Genomic DNA, 7,417 nt, shown 5'->3' on the forward strand with positions numbered 1-7,417 from the left:
AAGGGTTGCCAATTTTCACTTTGAAATTGGATTCAAAAAGAAGAATTATACTGAAGTTGACTATTTCACTGGGAAGGTAGTATTTTGTAGTATTTTGTTTGTTTTAGTAAGCTGATATTTGTAAGTCCTCTAGGGAATTAAATGACTTCTTGTAAGTCTCACGTGTCCATTTAATAGTTCTCAAGCTAAATCTTATGCAGTAAGTGTCCAATAGAAATATAATGTGAGCCACATGTGTGATTTAGAATTTTCTAGTGGACGTATTAAAAAAGTAAAAAGAAACAAGTAAAATTGATTTTAATAGTATACTTGGTTTGAGCTAATATATCCAAAATGTTAAAGTATCAACATTTGTAAGTAATGTAAATGCTACTATAATGGTAGTTTAACATTACAAATGTTAAATGTTAAAAATATAATTTAATATTCTTTTTTTATTCATACTAATTCTTTGATATCTGGTGTATATTTACATGTGTAGAATATCTGCATTTAGACTTACTTGTGGCCACAGGAGGCTAGTGATTCCTATATGCTTAGAGTCTCAGGTTTCAAGGCAGCTGAAAACTCAATTTTTCAATAAAGGATAAACCAAAATATAAATTATTTCCTCAATAAAAACAGCCTCCAATCTTAGAAATATTGATAAAGGGACCAAATATCTGCCTTTGAGAGATAATTTAGTAATTTAATTGCATCATATATTTAAGATTACATGCTTTAATAGCAATTTATTAATTTAAAATACTACTTTCACCCTCATTTTGTGAAATGATTTTATTCATCTGTCTCATCCCTGCAGTCCTCTAACCATTTTCTAGAGTACATAAACTTTACTATGGCTTGAGAATATGGAGCTACAACCCTTTTTGAATTTGTGTATCATACTTAATGCTGTCATCACAAATTTTAACTCAAGTCACAAAATTTATTCATGTAACTTTCGGGCAGTAGTTCTCAAGGGAGTGTGTATGGGATTTTTTCCTCAACCAAGGGGACATTTTGTAATATCTGGAGACATTTTTGGTCATCAAATCACAACTGAGAGCAGGGTGTTACTGGCTTCTAGTGGAAGGAACCCAGGAAACTCCTGAACATATTACCATGTATAGAGCAGTCACAATGAAGAAGTATCTGGCCCCAAATGTCAATAGATCCAAAGCTGAGAAACTTTGGATTAGGACATTTGTTTGTAGTATTTATCCAGTAAGTATATATTTATGATCTTTTCATTATAATCCTCACAGTGGTACTTTTGAATGTGAGCTTTAAAATTTGTTTTTAATGTGATCCAGCATTTCCAGTTCTGAACTGGAGCACACAGAAAAAACTAATAAACCTGTATTAAGGCTTGGACATTCTTTCTTATTCATTCTGTGAGTTGATTCCTAAAGCATCTCAAATAAACACAGATTTAGGTCATTTGAAGCTACTGTATTAAAATGGGTGCATTCTTTTATATGAAAGGATTTGAGAACAAGATAGTTTTCTTATTCCTGAGCAACAATATTTTGAGGGGGAAAAAGCCTTTACCTTTATTCTCCAACATTCTCGGACTGATGGTGTAGCCTACAGTTAGCACGAGACAAAGTCGAGATAATTATTACTTTTCACTTGTTTTAAACAATATATTTTTAGAGCAGTTTTAGGTTCCCAGCAAAATTGAAGGGAGGGTTCAGAGATTTTCTGTATGCCCCCTGTCCCCACACATGTATAGTCTCCCCGCTGTCAATATCCCCCACCAGGGTGGGGGGATCCTTCCAATTGATAAATGTACATTGACTCCATGTTTTATATTAGGATTCCCTCTTGGTGCCATACATTCTTTGGGTTTGGACAAATGCATCCACTCTTACAGTATCATACAGAGTAGTATCACTGCCTTAAAAATCCTCTGTATTCTGTTTATCTCTCCCTCCTCTCCCTCCCAGGAACCACTGATCTTTTTACTGTTTCTATAATTTTGCCTTTTCTGGAATGTCATGCAGTTGGAATCATACAGTATGTAGCCTTTCCTGATTGGCCTCTTCCACTTACGAACATACAGTTAACTTTCTTTCATGTCTTTTCATGGCTTGATAGCTCATTCCTTTTTTGCATTGAATAATATTTCACTGCCTGAAGGGAAACAAGGGCAAAAATGAACTATTGGGACTTCATCAAGATCAAAAACTTTAGCACAGCAAAGGAAACAGTCAACAAAACCAAAAGACAACTGACAGAATGGGAGAAGATATTTGCAAATGACATATCAGATAAAGGGCTAGTGTCCAAAATCTATAAAGAGCTTAGCAAACTCAACACCCAAAGAACAAATAATCCAGTCAAGAAATGGGCAGAGGACATGACCAGACATTTCTGCAAAGAAGACATCCAGATGGCCAACAGACACATGAAAAAGTGTTCCACATTACTTGGCATCAGGGAAATACAAACCAGAACCACGAAGAGTGAGACACCACCTCATACCAATCAGAATGGCTAAAATTTAACAAGTCAGGAAACGACAGATTCTGGCAAGGATGCAGAGAAAGGGGAATCTTCCTACACTATTGGTGGGAAAGCAAACTGGTGCAGCCACTCTGGAAAACAGTATGGAGGTTCCTCAAAAAACTGAAAATAGAGCTACCCTACATCCCAGCAATTGCACTACTGGGTATTTACCCTAAAGATAGAAATGTAGTGACCCGAAGGGATACGTGCACCTGAATGTTTATAGCAGCCATGTCCACGATAGCCAAACTTTGGAAAGAACCTAGATGTCCATCAGCAGCTGAATGGATAAAGAAGATGTGGTATATATATATATATATATATATATATACATATATATATATATATATATATATATACGATGGAATACTATGCAGCCATCAAAAGAAATGAAATCTTGCCATTTGCAACGACATGGATGGAAATAGAGGGTATTATGCTGAGTGAAATAAGTCAATCAGAGAAAGACAATTATCGTATGATCTCCCTGATATGAGGAAGTTGAGAGGCAAAGTGGGGGTTTGGGGGATAGGGAAGGAAAAAAATCAAGCAAGATGGGATCAGGAGGGAGACAAACCATAAGGGACTCTTAATCTCACAAAACAAACTGAGAGTTGCTGGTGGGAGGGAGGGTAGAGAGAGGGTGGTGGGGTTATGGACATTGGGGAAGGTATGTGCTATGGTGAGTGCTGTGAAGTGTGTAAACCTGGTGATTCACAGACCTGTACCCCTGGGGCTAATAATACATTATATGTTAATAAAAAATAAAAAATAATAAAAATATTTCACTGGATTACTACAGTTTATTTATCCATTCATCTACTGAAGAACACTATGGTTGCTTCCAAGTTTTGGCAACTGGAAATAAAGCTGCTGGGAACATCTTTGTGCAGGTTTTTGGGTAGATTAAAGTTTCCAGCTCCTTTGAATAATTACTAAGGAGTGCAATTCCTGGATCCTATGGTAAGAGTATGTTTAACTTTGAAGAAAGCCATCAAAGTGTCTTCTAAGGTGGCCGTACCATTTGGCATTTCCATCGGCAATGAATGGGAGTTCCTGTTGCTCCACATCCTCCCCAGCATTTAGTGTTGACAGTGTTTTGTGTTTTAGCCCATTCTGATAGGTATGTGGTGGTAGCTCATTGCTGTTTTAAAATGCATTTCCCTGATATAGGATGTGGAGTATCTTTGGATATGCTGTTTGCTATCTTGATGACTTTTTGTATGTGTGAGATCTTAAATCTTAAGAACTTCAGTCCATTTCTCAGGTGTTTTTTTTTTTTTTTTTAATTGATGAGTTTTAAGTATTCTTTGTATAGTTGGTTAACAGAACTTTACCAGATGTGTATTTGGCAAGTATTTCTCCCTATCTATGGCTTGTCTTTTTATTTTCCTTTATTTTATGCCCTTTATTTTGGTGGTATATCCCAGCATGTCCCAGAATATTGAAGTTCTATAAATTTCAGTGATCTTGTGGACTCTCAAATTGTTTTAGGGTTTATCTCCTACTCTCTGGAATACATGTGTCTTAAAAGATCCCAGACAAACTTTCCACTTCTTGCTTTCCATGCTAATTAACATGATATCATCAACATATCATATTTAACACATGACCATTATAATTTTCTGAAGAATTCCCAGGTGGTTCAGACTATATTTGTAATAGAGCTTTGCAGGATTAACATAGCCATGGTGAAAGATGGTAAATGTGTGCTCTTGTTTGTTCTATACAAATTCATGCTGTTCCTGGTCCTACATCTTGAGAGGAATAGAGGAGGATGCACTAACCAATGGCCACGTATTGGAGAACTTGTTAATCTCCTCTAGCAAATATATTACATTGAGTGCCATAACTTCAGTTGGATTTATTTCATTGAGTTTAAGGTAGTTTGCTATCCTCCTTACTAGATCTGTTTGTTTTTTTATAGGGTACAAGTTGGTAGATTAAATGCATGTGTAGTGAGAATTACCATGTATACATTATTCAGGTCTTGTTAAATAACAATAATTTCTATCATTTCCCTAGAATACAGATTTGCCTTTAATATACTCTCGTGGTCAGAGGTGGGATAGCAGTGATGGTGGCTTTCATCTGGCTTTTCTCACTGTGGTGATTTTTGCTACAGAGGTCAAGAGGCCAATATTGGGGGCTCTATCAGTTCCCAAGTATAACTGTCTCAGTTTTTTATTTTGAAACTAGGGAATTGAACACTGGGTATGTAGAACTAGTAGAGCCACTGTGAATTGGATACAGAACTGACTAGTTTAGTATCCAGACCTGTATGCTCCTAAAAAAAGGGCCAGTGTCCAAGAAAACCTGTATCCAGTTGTCCTCAAAATAGCTAGGTGTAGTCCCTTTTCCCCCACGGTGAACTCAGGAACAGATGACTCTGGACTTTTGGAAATAGACTGTAGAAATCATTACCAGTATCAAAGTCAATTCCAGTGGTGGATATTGTAACCTTCTTATGCAGATCTCCTTTAACAAGTGGCTTGCTGCCCCCCACTGCTGAGTGTCTCTTCGGGAATACTTAGCTGCAGAAAGCCTCTTTCCCCAAAGTTATACCCCTTTCCAAAGTGACCCACTTCTAGTGACTCATTAAGTGTAAAAGTCTAAAGACCCCACCATATTAGCAAAATTTAGGACAACTCTGAAGGGATATTCTAACTTCAGAACTCCCTGTAGCATTCACCAAGTCTGTGTCAGTAGGTCATCCTCACACTCTATTTACTAACACTTTTGCTTCTTCCCTCTCATTTCCATAGGTTTAGACTTTTAAGTACCCCTGAATATCCTGCACATTAAATACCAGCTTAATGTCTGGGTTTTTTTGATGGGAAACCAACCTGCAGTGATTCAGGTTTTATGTCTAACGGTCTTTAAAATGTATCAGTATATCCCTTTCCTCGGTATGGTTACTTGCCCTTTGGATAAGACTGAGGAAATAATTACCATATATATGCTGCGGTGGTACAGGGCTCTTCCTCCCAGGGACAGAGCCTGTTACATTCAGTGGATATTGGTGTGAAAACGGCTCAGATCTTGATATTGAGAAAGGATTATGAATTTTTAATGAGATGTCTTCCTTTAACCTCCTGACCTATACTTGAATTCTTGTGTTTGTACAAATTGAGCAAACATTTATTGGGCATCCTAGGTTTCTTTAGTCCTATTAAGCATCTCCATAGCAATCTGTGGGTCAAGCCCCCATAAGGCCACTGCAACCTTATCATTTATTAGGAACAGTGCACACACCTGCTTTCTGCAACTAGGTTCACCATTTGGCCTCTATTATTCTGAGGACTTATCAGTCCAGTTGAGCCTAGTTTTGTAAAGCATCTCGTACCGTTAGTTTTGCCCTCCAGTGGAGCACCGTAATGGAACTTCTAGGTGACACTGATGCCCAGATCACCCGAGCATTCCTTATTATTTTAATATGCCATGTTTTCTGGTGCCAGACAGGGAAAATAATCATCTGGCTGGATAAGATGAGAGTCTCTTTTGTATCCTGCCAGAAATTTCCTCTGGCTTTCACACACAAACCTTAATCGGTTATTAATCACTCTCAGTCTTATATCGTCTTTTCTCAGCACATTGATTACCCCCTGTAATAGTTCTCTCAGGCCATTGTTCTTATAATTACTAATCTTTCCAGCACTTCTTAAACACCAGGGACATTGTAGCCATCAGTCCCTTTCTTTTCACAGGTATCAATTTCCAGTTTACCACTGGTGAAAATTGTAATCATTGTACTAGCATTACCTGCCAGGTGATCTCAGGGCTCCACCTGGGTGGAGAGGTCCTCATAACATCCAGGATGTGGATGATCTGACATCAGGATGAAAACCCTTCTCCAGCATCTGTGTCCTCGTACTACTTTTGGGACTCACTATTGTAGGTCAGGTTCCTGAGGAAACAGGCTTTGAGATGCCAAGATTGGGATGCAGGTGGCTTCTCAGGGAGTTCCTTTGGGAATAAAATTTGTGATGGACTAGATGTTAAAAATCTAACCTTTCCTTTGTGTTTTCTTATTTATTTTTTTAACTTCTGTCTATACTTTTGGCATTTTCCCCAAGAGCTGAAAAGGGTCCCCCCCCTTTTTTCCAAAGGCACACTGAAAAATAGATATCCTTTATAAAATGTTTATAAAGGAGTTAATTCTTACATCAGAATAATAGATATCTACTCTCTTTTCTCTGTGGGTGGTTTATTTTGTCATTGCTCTGTTGGCACATGTGTCTTTACAGAGTCATGTCAGTCTCATTGGGTGTCAGGACTACTTGAACATTCATGGTTAGGACTTGAGTTTCCATAGTTTCTGGTGTGGTGCTCGAGGCTGGTGGGAAAAAATAAAGACAGTGCATTTGACAAGGCAAGACAGTTCTAGGAAATCTTTAGCAGGGCCTGAAAATCCGGGCAATACTGGGAAATGAGGTTACCCTTAGAGCAGTGGCTTCGAAATTTACTTTTTCTGATGTTTCCACTTGGCTTAATAGATTTTGGACACTTATTTGTATTTATCTGCTTCTAGTTTTTCCTTTGCTCCCAGGAGGTCTCATGATGAATCTCCACGCAGGTAAAAAAGCCATCTCAGTCATATGCACTTAAGTTAGAAAAATTATGCTATAACTATTTCTCCCCCAGCCATGAACTCTTAACTGCCCTACTCCTTTGTTTGCCATTCATTTCCTTCTTTTATCTTGGTGACTTCATTTCAGACAGTTCACCCTTGCTTGGATCTGGCTTTCTCTTAAAATGCAAATGCTGGTCTGGCCCCTTCGTGAAATATCTTCAGGAGATGTCCTGTCAGCAGGTTATGTCCAGGCCCTTGGACAGTGTGCTTGCTGGGCTCTCAGCAGCCCTTAGCACTCTTCATCAGAGCACTAGGATCAGCCTCCTCAACCCTGGGATGAGTGGTTGTGCA

This window comes from Mustela erminea, chromosome 1 (genome assembly GCF_009829155.1).
Source record: "Mustela erminea isolate mMusErm1 chromosome 1, mMusErm1.Pri, whole genome shotgun sequence".
Classification (NCBI taxonomy): Eukaryota; Metazoa; Chordata; class Mammalia; order Carnivora; family Mustelidae; genus Mustela; species Mustela erminea.